General features: G+C 36.1%; 1 protein-coding gene across 1 annotated transcript in view; it reads left to right on the top strand.

The window, feature by feature from the left end:
* Positions 1 to 6,171: 6,171 nt before the first annotated feature.
* The window catches only part of LOC112150252 (BCAR3 adaptor protein, NSP family member), a 47,932-nt gene continuing 38,999 nt past the window's right edge, over positions 6,172 to 15,104 (top strand). Inside the window, exon 1 of the mRNA XM_024278377.2 lies at positions 6,172 to 6,302. The gene's annotated coding sequence lies outside the window, so the exon portion shown is untranslated. The remainder of the gene's footprint in view (positions 6,303 to 15,104) is intronic.

Genomic DNA, 15,104 nt, shown 5'->3' on the forward strand with positions numbered 1-15,104 from the left:
TGGGGTGTGAGGCTCCCTTCATGTGCTCTTTTTTCCAATGACATGCCAGCATACAAAACATGAAAGCTCAGCTTTCTACATTTAAGTGTTCTCTGACATACTTTATACATCTTAAAGCAAGGTCGGACAACACAGCCTAAATTTAAATTGCCAGCAATCATCTCAAGGTGTTTTAGTTTACCATTAAATCCACAGAGTTTACTACAATATCTGACTGCCAATATTCCACAATACCAACTCTTTGTGGATTTTTTTTTTCTAAATCAGTAAGAAAATCTCTATTTACCCTCTTGCGCTTGCAGATGTTTTTTCTTGGTCATAAACATGAATGAAACGCTGGATAGTTCTGCCATGTTTTCCTATAGATGGCAAATGATGCAGGATTGTTGAGTTATTTGCTTTGTGCTCCATTGCACTGCATCCTTCACGTATCCCAGTCTGATCAAGTTTTCAAGGAATGAAGAAAATGTTTTCATTTTAAAGCCAGCCAGCCATATCCCACCAAGTCAGAGCAGTTCTGGGAGACTCATTTGGACGAGGGAGTTTTAGAACTTCAGTTGGACCATTTATACTCTTAGTCCTTTAGACTTAGGAAAAATATGTAAAAACTTCTTGTGAAATAAGTTGTTAATTTAACACTAAAGATGATTTTCTTTCAATGTGTCTTTTGTGAAAGTATTAGTCTTGGAACAAATAAAAATGCATATATTGTATGTCTTAAATACATTACTACCAGTTGTTTGTGCCAATAATGAGGCACCATATTGTAGAACACTCCAGAAATGCACACTGCTAAGTAAAAGTGTAACACATTTAAATAATACACAACTAGAAGATTAAGATCACACAAAATAATATTCCACATTTATATTCAAAAACCATAGAAGGAGATGCCAATATCTCCAATAGCACCAGAGATTAACCATAGGAGCCTCCAACATTACCTGAAGGTACTGCAGACTTTGAGTGATGTAGGATCGTGACATTTACACTATGTCTCAGAAAAAATAATAGACTGATTGCTAAATCTGCTTTACTCTGCTGCAATCAAACTGGTTTACATGTCGATTACCTTAATTTGTTCTTCTATTCTTGGCCCAACATTAAGATAAACATTTTTTTGTTTCACATTTTTCTTCCATTCTGAAGTTCATTTGTACAATCCATTAACAGAAAGGAGTAAGTGTAAGCTATTATCCCACTGTGTGTGCTGCGTATGTCTCTACGACATACAGTGGCATTTTGTTCGAGTTAAAGTTTTGCAGTCCTGGCACTACTTTAAATTAACTCTATTTGTATAGATTGCTGTTTTTTGCTGCTTACCTTGATTTAATAAACTGTCTCTTTTGTCATTTGGTTTTAGGACCCATCTGAAAGAAGCCAGCACCTAAGTGGCAAAGTGTGTCTACATTCCTCTGGAGTTATACTGGTCACCATGAAGCACCAGTCAATCTCCTGCTGGTTGAGCCAACTGGGACTGCCAGAGTACTGCATGGTGTTTGAGCAGGAATATGATGGTGTAGAGGTAATTCAAACACATATTTATGTTTTTGTATCCATGAAACCTTTCAATCAGATGTCCTAACTATTAAAAGCCAGGAAAATATAGCATGTCTACATTTTTACAAACATGTTTGACTCTCTCCAGACTATTTAAAAACATTTATGCCTAATTTTTGAAACTACATTTAATTTTGATACTAATACTTTCCACAGCACAGAACTGTCAGAGTATTAGTCATATGCATCCGTATAAGGGGTTGACCTATTTGGGTGCTGCAGGTGTTTGGGTTGTCCAACCCCCATGGAGGGTCACAGGGGTGAGGCCAGTTCATGCTGCATCTTAAGGGGACCACAGGTGTGTCTTAGAGTTTCCTTGACCGACTCAAGGGAAGTAATTGAAAATGGAACGTACGGTTATCATGTGTGTGTGGTAAGTGTATCATGAAGTATTTGTAAGACCAATATAAGTTGCTCCGACTTATGAAATAAGGGTAATGCTGTGGTATAATGCCTTCATGCCACACTCTAGTGGCTAATATGGTGCTAGCACTGGCTCCCTTACTGACCATGCGCGATTGCCGGAGATTAGATGCCCACACAAACTACACTCTGTCTAAATTCCTGATTTCAAAAGTCAGGGAAAATTCAGGGAGCCCACACTTATCACTTGAGGAGCACTCAGAGGCCCCTTGCGTACAACACACCTACGTATCACCTGTTCTACTGACTATGACTGAAAGCATAAACTTCCCAATGTCAAGGATCTATGTGGAACAAGTATATATTTCAAAAATGAAGTGTATCTGAAAAAAGTCAGTACTATATCAGTGGACTTTTTCATATTGGACTGATACTGATAAACTCAAATTATGCAAATATCGTCCAATGCCGATAGTAGCACCAACATATCACCCATCCCCAATCAATAACAAACATTTCAATGACAAAATATGACGTTTTCCTCTATTTTCTTCATTTTATTTCATGAAACTGGACCCTCTGTAGCTTTGTGTAAAAAGAAAATAAACACCTTGGTGGACAAAATGTTTCCTTTAGTCTAATCCTACACGAAGGCTTGTTGTTTTTAAGAGACTTTCCCACAGTATTTTTATCCAGCAAACTAATAAAACTCAACTGGGGCCAAATCCACTGAATGGACAACAGAGAGGAGCACTTTTATCATCCAGCCATTCACCAACTTCCATCTGATTGATGCACGGTCATTGACTTCGTCAGATTGATGAGCCAGTACGACATGAATTATTCTATTACTCCATACTAATGCTTGGTGTAATCAGTCAGTGAATTATGGGAAACCATTAGGAACAAGAATGCAACAGTTTCAGGAAGGATAGACTGGGTAAAAAAAAAAAGAAAAAAGCAGGATGTTGCTTACTGGAGTTGGGACTCATTTGGGACTCAAAAACCGGAGGAAAAAGACCATACACATTTTCTGACCATCACCCTTAAATAATGAACTCAGTGCAGCGTCAATAAATGTCCTCTGGGTCTTGTAGCAACAGTATTCGGCTCAGTGCCTCTGCTTCTACACGCTCTGCTCTTAAAGCAACTCAGCAAGCGTTACCAACACGTCCTGCAATTACACGCATTGACGCTTTTGAAATACATTTTAATTTGATTGATTTTAATCATATGAAACAAAGAAAAGCACAGAGCCTTTTAAACTGAACACTGAAAAACTTTACTTCAATGAAAATATCAATTTTTCCTCAACTGTCCACCGAAATCTCCTCTCATTTTTTCTGAACCGCCCGTGTTGCAACAACATTTTTTCAGGCAAAATCAACACTGTCGACTGCGGCATCAACTCTCCTCTGGACTGTTGTGAGACTGTTCGGCTCTGTGTGATCTGTAGAAACAAAGAGGAAAGAAAACATGTCAACTTGCTGCTCAGCCTAACAGGAGATGAGATGGATGAGGGGGGAGATTTTAAAAACAGACGCCATTTGTCAACCATGTGTCATTCTCTGACAAGCACACAAAATCGCGCAGTGTGACTTACATGTGCCAAAAACTGGAGTTACTTTTCAGGAACGTTAATACAGAGGCTTTTGACAACAATGTGTGTGTGTTTCTGCGTGTGCGTGTGTATTTGCAGGCCAACATTCATTAATATTTCTTTGAGCTAATTTTTCCATGTTCATGTAAATACTTTGTGTGTATATATGTGCAGCTGACTACTTTAGTCTTCAGATATGCGTGAGTGTTTGTGTTTCCAACATTGTGAGTTCCTTGTGTCTTTTTATGAATTTTTACTTTGTGTATTTATACAAATGGCCTTGCCCACCATTTGTGTGTGCAGTCAATACAGAGCTGTGTTTGTTATCCACTAAGAGAATGGTCGTATTGTTCACCAAGCAAAACAAAAGGGTCTTGGTTTGTGCTGTGATGACACAGTGTGTCTTCTACATGCCTCGATTGAATGCAGTGACATTAGCAGCTGTGTCGATCTGACTCAGACATGTGCATGCCGTCTTTTCCAGGGGTCTTTATGTTAATAGCATAGGGAGCGTTAAAGCGAGTCAGGGTGTGCTTGTTCGTGTGTTAAGACAATGTAATGACAGGGGCAGGATGAGGGGAGGAAACGGCACGCTTTTCCAGAGGTCACCATGGTCTTATTGTTTTTCATTTTACACCTTTGGAGCCACCAAGCTGTCTAGACTGAGTATTTTGTAACTTCCATCCAAAAAATAGCACTGTACTAAAAGCAGTGACAATTTGATTTTTATTTCCTACATAAATTGGCCGAAGTTTTTTCTCTTTTAACATTTTAGACTATGGGAAAAGGATATGTCTTGTTTGTGTGTTTGAAAACCATTTTATTCAATCATGTTAACAGTCTGTCCTTTGGTGTGCACGTGTAAGTGTGCGGGAGTGATTGCGTGCCCTGCAACCGTTTGGTCCTGTCAAGGGCGTACTCTGCCTTCACTGTACAGTAAACGGGACAGGCTTTGCCAACCCCGAAAGGGATATAGTGGGATGAGAAAATGGATGGACGTTAACAGTCTTTCTGGATCAGGATCCAAAGGTTTAGACATTTACACCTAGAAAACCATGTCAGATCTGAAATGTGTTCAGTTTGTAGATTTGATCATTTTAGTAAAAAAGTGTTCTCTAAATCAAATTAATATAAATATTAAAAAGAATATTATAATATGAACTAATAGAATTTACAAGAAGGCAAAAAAATATTTGACAGTTGTCCTAGTAATGAGGGATTTATAATGTTCATCATTGTGAAACGTCAACTGAGAGACAGGATGAAAAAAAAAATATGAAATTGCAAGTCGTGAATTTAAAAGATTTTTTTTTTTTGGTGCAAATTTCTTGATGCAGAAAAAGTATTTGGTCAACAACTTAAGTTCACCTTAATACTTTGATTGCCCACACTGTAGCTGCTATTTCGGTCCATTCCTCCATACAGATCTTCTCAAGAGCTGTGATGTTTTTCGGTAATCATCATAGAACACACTTTCAACTCCCTCCTCTTAATTTCTATTGATTGAAGATCTGGAAAGTGTTAAGGCAACTCTATGGCAGATGAAAAGATGTTTTTTCCCAAAATTTCACTGCACATACAGTATGGTCTCATTTATCCTTCTCAAAGCATTATGTTAACACCCTCATCCTTTACAGTGGGTATCATCTTCTCCAAACACAACAAAATGGTTTATACCAAAGAGTTTATTTTGGTGTAATTTGCCTACATTGTCCCAATCCTCGTCTGGATCATCCAGGTGTTCTCTGGCAAACTTTAAACGGGCCTGGACGTGCCGACTTTACAGATAACCACTTCAAACAAGTGCGATTAATACAGGTAAAAGTTGGAGGAAGAGTTTCTTAAAGAGAAAGTAACTGGTCTGTCAAACGGAAGTTCTGTCCTGTATTAGCATCTATATTTACAGCATTAGGCAATGAATTCTTTAAAAATCCTGATAAATTGAATTCTATGTTTACATTCTGTCTCTCACAGTTGAAGTGTATCTGTGATGTGATTACAAACTTCTCTTATATTATTAAAAGGGGCAATTTGCAGAATCTGTGACAAATACTTTTTGTCCCATAAGTTTATTTAGAAAGAAATACATTGAAAAAAGTTAACTTTTGCAATCTGAAGAAAGTTCCTTTTAAATGAAAGCTGTTGAAACATGCTACCTTCCATTGTTTTTTTTCCCCCAAACAAGTGTAGTAAAGCAGACATCATTAATTTCAGAAAGGGTGGAAGAGCTAAAGGAGCATTTAAGAGCAAAGAGACACGGGATCTGTTATCTTAGCAATCTGTTTTCTGTCTGGATACTAAACAATTTACAGGCCAAAAGGTTGTCCTGGAAAATTCTTGTCTCTGTTTCAAATGTCAACCACATAATAGCTGTGCAACCCAGGTCACAGTGTTACAAATTCCTTTTTTCCCAATATTTCCAGCATAAAAGTCCATCTCAGAAAAAAATAAAGCTGACATTTAGAATCACATATACAGCAACTTTGGGGGGAAAACGTATTTCTTACTCAGTAGGTTATAAAAAATTGACTTTTAATTAGGTAGTAAAGTTTTGTCATAAAGACAGAGTTCAAAAAGCAAAAATAAAAGTCGACAGCTTTGAAATATTGCAGTAATTAGATTTTTAACATTTCAATATTTGTTAAACTTTTGGATGTTTTACAGGACATCCTGCATCTGTCAGAGTATGACCTCTTGGAGCTGGGAGTCCACAACCACCTCCACCGCCTGCATCTTCTCACCTCCCTGCGCCTCCTCCAGGAGCGAGAAAGGAGGAGAGGTAATGTCCCACCACAGGACCACATCCATGAGGACCAGGTTGTCCCCAAATTTGACTCCCTGCATTGCAGATTGCAGAGATTATAGAGTCATGTAAAGGCATGCGTATGCCTGGGGGGCTGCTGGCGGGGGATGGCGCAGACCAAAGGACTATATTATCTTTAACTGTTACAAGGGAGCAAGAAAAAGAGTGCTGAGGCTTGCAATCCTGCTGGGTTTAATCCCTTTTATAGGTGCATGTGTGCAAGAGACAAAGAGAAAAGGCTTTGTCTGCATGATACTTTGAAATCTTGGTTTCGTCTTGGTGACTGAGTCATGCATGACTCTACACTTCATTCAATGGTTTTACTCCATCTCGTCAAGTGGAGCAGTTGTTAACAAATAAAGGATTAATAAGAGCAGATCTACAATAGACACAGAATAGTGCCAGCTTTCTGTGAAGGCACCCCGATGCAAGTCAGTCACTATTTCATCTGAGGAAACCACACTGTCGCTGTTGGCTGTACTGTTTTGGAGGCCAGATTTTCAAAAGCTTTTAAATGAGGCTGTAACTCCAAAAAAAAAAAAAAAAGTGTTGTGAGGCTTTCTGAACCCAGTAATTTGCAAGTCCAGCTGGACTGAGGAACACAATGTTCCAGTCAGTGAGGATAGAAACTTGCTTTCCTTGCTGTAGAAAGTGCTGCTTTGGTTATATTTTGTTTGTTTCCACACATCATTGCTTCCCTAGGTGATATACAGGTGTTCAGGAAGGGGTTTAAAGTTATATCTGGAAGTAATTTACACTTGTAATGGTGAAAAGTAAAAAAAAAAAAGTCTGATATCAGTGTAAACCTATTGAGAGTCCTAAAAATAAACTAAAGTATGAAAACTATGAAAACATGAGCAAATTAGTGAAGTAATTCTTATCAATGCCCTTGGGAAATAAGGGTTTGATTCCTGGGGTGTGCAATGAGTTGAATCCAGTGTGGGTCCTTAGGTAAGACCCATAAGGGGGCCCAAGTCTGAGTCTCCCTGTATGCCGGTGTGTGAAAATCTCTGCCAAATCACCTGTCCAAATCAGCGGAAAACTGCTTCACTGTGGCGACCCCTGAAGGGATAAACCGAAAAGTGAACTCTATTCATTCAGGTTTTCTTGTACACAATTTCTATAAGCTGGAGGTAGAAGATGACTGTATAACTTAAATGAAATTTGATGAAAATCTTATGAAGGATCAAGCATAAAACAACAAATGTGTAAAACCAGTTTGACATTAAAGGGTATTATGAAACTAAAACGACATATACTACACTGACTTACTCATATACTTACTATATTTGAAGACCCACTCTGATTATCTTTTGATTTATTTTAAAAGCATTCCCAGTGGTCTTTTAATTATGATTATGTTGTATTTAGCCAAAATTAAAAAACAATTATGTCATTTTTTAGGACTGTTCTGCAGAAGAGCAGTAGTTTATTAGAAATTCACCCCTGAGTTGTGAACTGGCAACCCCGCCCCCCTTCCCTATTCCTTTGCAGAGCAGAAAGCTTGTGGCCATCTCACCTTATTTTCTACTTCACAAATAAGCTCTTTTTCAAACTGCAATTTTTTGTCTGCTCCCGATTCACAATTTGAATAAATACATATTCATAAATTAAACATTTTTTTTTAAATATATGTCCTCCATTATCAGAAAAATGCCACAAGACTATGTTATTAGAACACCAAAAACACAATTTTCCTCTTAGTGGGTCTTTAAGATTTTATTTAATTTCTCGGGTGGTGGAATATCCTTCTGGTAAAATATGTTTGAATTTAATCAAATTCACTTAAAATAACAGGTGGCCTAATAATACAAAAAGTATGGATTTTTTTTTTAAAGCTAATAAAGATAAAACATGTGATCTCATTGGTAGAAATATCTAAATTCATAATGCATCATGTACATATTTGGGTAAAGAAAAAAAACATCCACTTTGACTGTGTCCACCACTGCAAAAACTACAGGTTTACAAAGATACTAAATAAAGATTCACATAGGGATTAAAGTGCCCCTAACAGATTTTCATTCAACTGGTTATATTAGATCATTTTCTCTGTCACACTCCATCAACCATACATATCATGTCCTCCAAAAATGCTAACTAAACATTTAGGCTGATCTCTAGCATTGCAGTAAGATCACCTTCAGGAGGAAAGGCATGACAGTTTTCACATTGCAGCTAGGGCAGTTAAACTACAAATTCTGGTTCTTCCGCAAAGCACTGCTTTGTAAATTTACTCTCATGGTGTTCATTAAAACCCATTCTCTTAGTTTGGGGCACCTTGACTCCTCTGATTACCTCTATTTCCCTTCACCTTCCTCACTTGTGCCACTTCCTCTTACAGTCCTTGGCATTTCCTGACCATCTAGGTGTTACTTCACCATTGTCTTCTTCTTTTATGAATGTAAGTATTTGACTTGAAAAATGTAACCTGAAAGTTTCAAGCTGAACGTTCCTGTTTGTTTCAAAATAACATAATAACAGGACTGGAATAGAAATCTGTGTACATGTGTGTGCGTTTCAGGTGCTTTCCTTGTTGGCAGTGATTAAAAAATAGCAGCAGCTGCAGCTGACATCCTTTAATTAAACCAATTAGAGGGTATGAGATGGTTTGTTATAATTACCCTCTCATGCATTTACAAGCTTAACATGTTTGAGGCATTTTTAGAAAAGCCCGTGTTTGCATTCTGCTAACATAAAGATAAGCTTTTCTGTGGATATTTCTCATATTTCAAAGACTCAATATAATTCTTGTTTATAAATCAATGCTTTTAGATCAACTCTGCATTCATAATAACCTACAATCTGCTGTTTAATTAAACACGAAGAAAAACCAACATTAACATGAATAATAGGGGAGTTGTGTTATGTAAGATCACACATTTGTTTGAAAAGAGCAGCACTTTGTTTAGATCATGTGCGTTTTTAAAGTACGAGTGGTTTAAAAGGATCACACACGTGGTTATAGGAAAACACTTAAAAAGGTCACATATTAAGCCATTTTAAAAATTCTAAAGGAAGCCCTGCCTGTTCCCAGAATGCATCCTTCAACCTAAAGCTCAAATTCCTCACAGGTTCTCCATTCAAACGGTCATTCTCCTACAAACCATAGTTTTGTTCTCTCCATGTGGATTATTGGACTGACTCAAGCAGCTCATGTTTGTGGTGAGATTTGGTTTATTTATATCAGAAGGGTTTGATGTGATGATGTCACAGAGTTTGGACACTAGTAAAGGGATCAAGGCCTGTGTTTTGTGTTACAACAAGACAGTGTTTGTCTCAAAGCGCAATCAACTCCCAGTTCCATCATCAGTGGAATGTTAAAACTCAAAGTTAGATTAAATGACCAAAAATATCTGTTTTCCATTAAAGCACAACATTAAAAGCAAAAAAACTAATTTCCCACCAGCTAAACTGACTTGGTTTCAATTTGATATCTTTCTACCTATTAGTCTTATTTCAGAAAATTTTCGATATTCAACCAGCCCACAAGGGGGCGCTACAGTATCAAGAGGTTCATACCAAATATGATACGATTATTTTATTTTAATATTATTCCCACTGTGGGGGCATTTCTGTTACAGCAGCAAAAACAATAGACAAACTCTGTGTGTCGGATCACATCGACGACAAATATTTGTCAAAAATCTCGTACTACGAAACATCCTAAAATCAGGATTTTTTTTTCTGTAATAGAGCTGCTTACGAAAACCAAGAGTTTTTGGATTAATCAAAATGTTTAATGGCGGAAAAAAGTGACTAATTTTTGTTCACAAAGAATACTTATACCTTGCAGCGGTGGATGCAGTTTGTTAATCCTCCAAAAAAAATAGGAATGTATGTTTTCTACTAATGTGCTTTTTTTATATCAGGTTTAATTACCCTGGAGTCTGCTGCAAAAAATGACTGTAAGAATCAATAATTGCAAATTTAGTATGTGATGACCATACTACGTTAAGGGGATGAATGCACTTCATTTGAACACTTTTCCACATTTACTTTAGACCAGATAAACACAGACTGGGATGTGCAGCAGAAGTGACGCGGATAAACATGGACTGACACAAGTCTCACTTTGTTTACTGCTAATGCGTGTGGGTTTATATGTGCGGATCTGTCAGACAGAAAAGAAAGGGACAACAGATGCTTGCACACATAATGGTGCCTCAGTAACAAAGCACTCACAGTGCAATGGTCAGTTTATTGATTCATAGACCAAAGACAAAGTGTATGGCTTGCACTAAAACAATCAAAATGTCAATTTCATTTCATTTCAAAGTTTATTGGAGAAGCATCAACGTGAGATCCATTGCATAGTGAGAAAAACAAATAATTTCAATAATGTAAAGTAAAGTTACAGTTATGGGACGGTAGTTGTGTAGACCAGTCAACAACCGATTACAGGAATGCAGGATCTGTTACCACTTTGCCCACCAATGTGAAAGTGTTCTGGGGCGAGATGCTTAACCCACAGATCGCTTCTGGTCGGCATCTGGTCATCATCCATCATTCACACATGTATGAATGTATGTATAAAGGGGTGAGAAGGAGTGTAGTTTGTAAAACGCTTTGAAAAAGGAGGAAAACTACAGTGGCTCTTAAGTGCAAATCACACCACTCAGTGAAAAATAAAAATAATGATTGAAACGACAATTAAAAAAGCAAAAGGAATACTAAATAAACAACAATACGTTTTAGAAATCAAAACAAAACTCCAGACACAAAAACAAGGCAAAAAAATGAAACAAAATAAAAATGAAAAGTTTTGGAAAACATATAAATTCCAGAATTAAAAAATATTTTGTTGTCTGATTTTTTTTAATTAATTAATTTTTTAAGGAGACTGGAAAAGTTTGGTACTAGGGGACATCGCTTGTTGGATAATGACATTAGTCCATCATTTTAATCAAAAGTTATTTAGCATGAAAAGATACTGTTCCATATTACCTATCTTTTCTTGTTTTTTTTTAACATTTCATTTTGATTTATGTTCATTAGTTTCATGTTTTCAAGTTGTGTTTTGGTTTCTGGAATTGAATTAATTTATTTCTAAAATGTAATGTTAATTTTAGTATTATTATTACTTCTTTTGTTTTTTGTGTCATTATGATCTTTATTATGTTTTTGCATTGAGGGATTTCTTGGTGTATAATTTGAACTTCAGGGCCACTTCAGGGATACAAGAACACACCTTTCCCATATTTTTTTTAAATTTATGGTATTAATCTAATTCTATAAAGTGAGTATCTACACACAGTAAATATATATTATCCCAGCCTTCTCATCTCTACTTTTAAACAACATGCAGCAGTTTTTCACAAAACTAGGTACAGAAAACATGCAGATAAACACAAACAAGAGAGCTTATCTAACAGGATTTTTTTGTCTGTTTTGTGTTTTGTTCTACAACTTTAGATAATCCCTGTTTCCATCATACAGGATGAACTGTCTCTCCAAAAGGTGATGAACTTGTTAAGACGAACATGTAGTAAATACTGTTTTCCATCAACATCCTCCTGGTTGTAAATGTCAGTAACATCAACCGGGCTGTCAACATCCTGCTGTTATTTCTCACATGTTATAATGGAGAATATCTTGTTTTCAAATCAATAGATATGAAAATCCAAGTAAGTCAAAGGTTGATTAAAAAATAGTCTGTGTTTATTTTGTAAAACAGTAAAATTTAATTTTTCCTTATTTTAATGAGAATTTATTGCTGATCGTAGTTGTAAAAATTCATTTTGTCTTCTAGTTCTAAATCATTTTCTTTTTGTTCAGACCATGTTGATTTAAGATAACCTTTACAATAAAATGACTTGAAAGATATGAAATTTATTTAAAAAAAAATATGTTTTCAAGTTTTAAAAAGGCTTTTATTGTGAAATAACTGTGAGTTCCTGGGAAACTTTAAATCTGTCTTAAATATAATCTTCTGATATTTTAGCCATGCATTTATGCCAAGCAAAATTCCTGAAAAATGAGCACATTTTGTGTAACTGTCACACACAAGTGCATAGGGTTCTTCTTTTATTGGGTTTTAATTTGTCATTAAATCACTTTAAAGTGCAAATTAAAGCAAATTTATGATTTTTTTTAATGTTTTTGTTTGAAACTAGATAGTTTGGTTGCATTTGATACAGATTACCTTAAATTCGATTCAAACACTATTTAAAACTATCTAGAGGAGATGGAGGGGAGGGTGAAAGGAGACAAGGAGTCCATGGAATGAGGGGGAGAGAAGAGATCGAAAGCTGGGGAGGAGGATGAGATCAGGCTGAGAATGTTCCCTGCATGGCTCATATCTTTAGTGAGAAATTGGAATCACACACACAAAAAAATGCAAAAATATGAAATAAACTTCATTTTGCAATTTAAAAGTGTGCATATACACCAACTTATTGAAAGATTTGGAGAGCACTTGCACCCTGTGGTTTTCTCGTGGTCATCTTTTAAAATAGCTTTGGCCATTATGTCGCTCCGGTGCCAGTATGCCAAATCAGGGCTTGGCCTGTGACTTCACACTAACAGGAAGTGCAGGAAATGGCCCTGATGGCGTGGTAAGTCTAAGTGCATTTAGAAGATGGAGTTAAGAAAACATTTTAGTGAGCAAGAGTGTAAACTCTCCAAAAGCTTCTTATGCAGTATTTATAGTAAATCTAGTCGATTTTATTTAGAGTTAGGCGATGAAATGTCCGTTTAACATTCCAGAAACTTTTAAAATACCATGGCACAGATAAGAGAGGCGGAGGTCAACTCCCAAATTATGTCCACTAACAAACCATGAAAACCTGTTGATGTTTGTGAGGATTCTCCTGCTTCTCTATACTAAAAAAGAGAGATTATTTGCTTTTACCAGGCATATCTGAGCTCTTCGGTTTGGATGTTTTGTCCTTTGTGAGCAGCTTTTATCACAAGGACGTGTGTCAGTCATCTTTGTGGGATTAGAGCCTTCAAAACACCCCTCTTTTCCTTGCAAACGGAGTGTTTTGGAAGGGTTCAGGTGATTCAGGAGATGATTACAGATTACTACATTGACTCACAGAGCTGCTTCTCGGAAATACCACCCTGGTACAGAAAGATGCCAAAGAATTTCCACATACCTGTGTGAAGCAACGCTGAAATGGACTCAAAATGAAAGCTAAAGCTTGTTTTCATCAAAAAACTATCCTTCTGCATAAATCGATGAGCAGGATTAATTCATTAATAATAATTAGAAAAAAAATTGTATGTTTCTCTGCGCTATTTAAGGAAAAAGTATGCATCTTTATCAGGAATGTTTTAAATTGGGGCTTTTTCCTCCCTTTTTAACTCCCAACAATAGATTTTGATGAAGACATTCATGAGCTTCTTTTACTGTTTGACAGGGGCATTTATCACGTGAAATCCCTTTTGCCAATCCCTTCACCCGAAAATAAAACTAAAGTAGGTCAAACTGAAATGTGCGCTTGTCCCCCTTTGAGTTTACGGTACATACAAGCCTGAGCACGTTTGGTAGATTAAAGTCAAAAGAAAAGATAGACATTGGCAGTCTAAAGATATCCCAAGAAACTAATCCCTGAGGATAGTTTTTAAAGTTCTGAAATTAATCCCTGCTGACATCGTAATCACTCAGTGAAATAAGCAATTTAAATAAATATGGCCTGTAAACAAAGGGTCCTGATCTTTGCTTATTGTTTAGGAGTTTTCAACAAGCTCTTTTATTTCTATGTGATGAAATTCAGAAAATAAGCCTTCTTAGGGGCGGTCTTCAAGTTTTTTTTTTTCTTTTATGGGTTTTGTCTGTGTCTAAGTAACGCTGCACTTTCAGGGTTTAACAAGTCCATGAAATTTGCTTGAAGAGATCAAAATGCCTGAATTCAAAACTCTATTATTTCACAAAAAATACTTTCAAGTTAAACTTGTTTTTCAGAATAAATGAAGCAAACATGAAAGAAACCCACTTTATGATATTTATTTTTATTCCAAGGAAGATATAAATCATCACAGCATCTTGTTGGATTAACATGAACATTGATAAAATACATTAAAAAATCGATTTTGGTAAAACATTTAATCGATAATTAAACATAAAGATACAGATGCAAAATGTATTTATATTGTTAACATCTTTGCATCTCAGTTAAATGTATTAATTTAGTTTATTCAGGGTGAGTTGGGATATTTTGGTTTTGATTTTAATTACTGTGGTGTAAAACTTAAATCTAATCAAATTTTAAAATGTTTGTGCATCACTTGATGATACCCAGCATCATCCCAAACTCTGATGAGGATTAATCTGGTTAGTATTTGTCAATAAACGACTGACCACTATTTCATGTGTACTGTTTGTGGCTGATACTGTGGTGATATTTTGCCTAAAAACAGCACATTAACTAACAGGAAGTGGTCAGATCTTTGTTATTCTTAAAGTTTAATTGTGAATAAATGTACTTTTTTATGCTGATCTTAGAGTTGGTGACACAACAGAGCATTTGTCCTATAAAAGTTGAGAGAAAAAATGTGACAGTCAAAATATAATATTTACTAGAAAACATCACCAATTTGTTCCAAGAAAACTTTTAACTATTATTTTACTTCCAGCAAAAAATGGTCACTACTTTACCCAATACAGATGAAAATTCACCTTTTAACTCTCCAGTCGTGATCGGGTCAAATCTAACCTATTAATGACTTCAACCACTCATAAATATTGATTGCCTCAAGGCCTTATGATATCCTTGAACATATAAAAGTGGTGATTACTTCTTTCATGAATTTCAAGTGTTTTGATTAACTTGC

Source organism: Oryzias melastigma, linkage group LG4 (genome assembly GCF_002922805.2).
Source record: "Oryzias melastigma strain HK-1 linkage group LG4, ASM292280v2, whole genome shotgun sequence".
Taxonomy (NCBI): domain Eukaryota; kingdom Metazoa; phylum Chordata; class Actinopteri; order Beloniformes; family Adrianichthyidae; genus Oryzias; species Oryzias melastigma.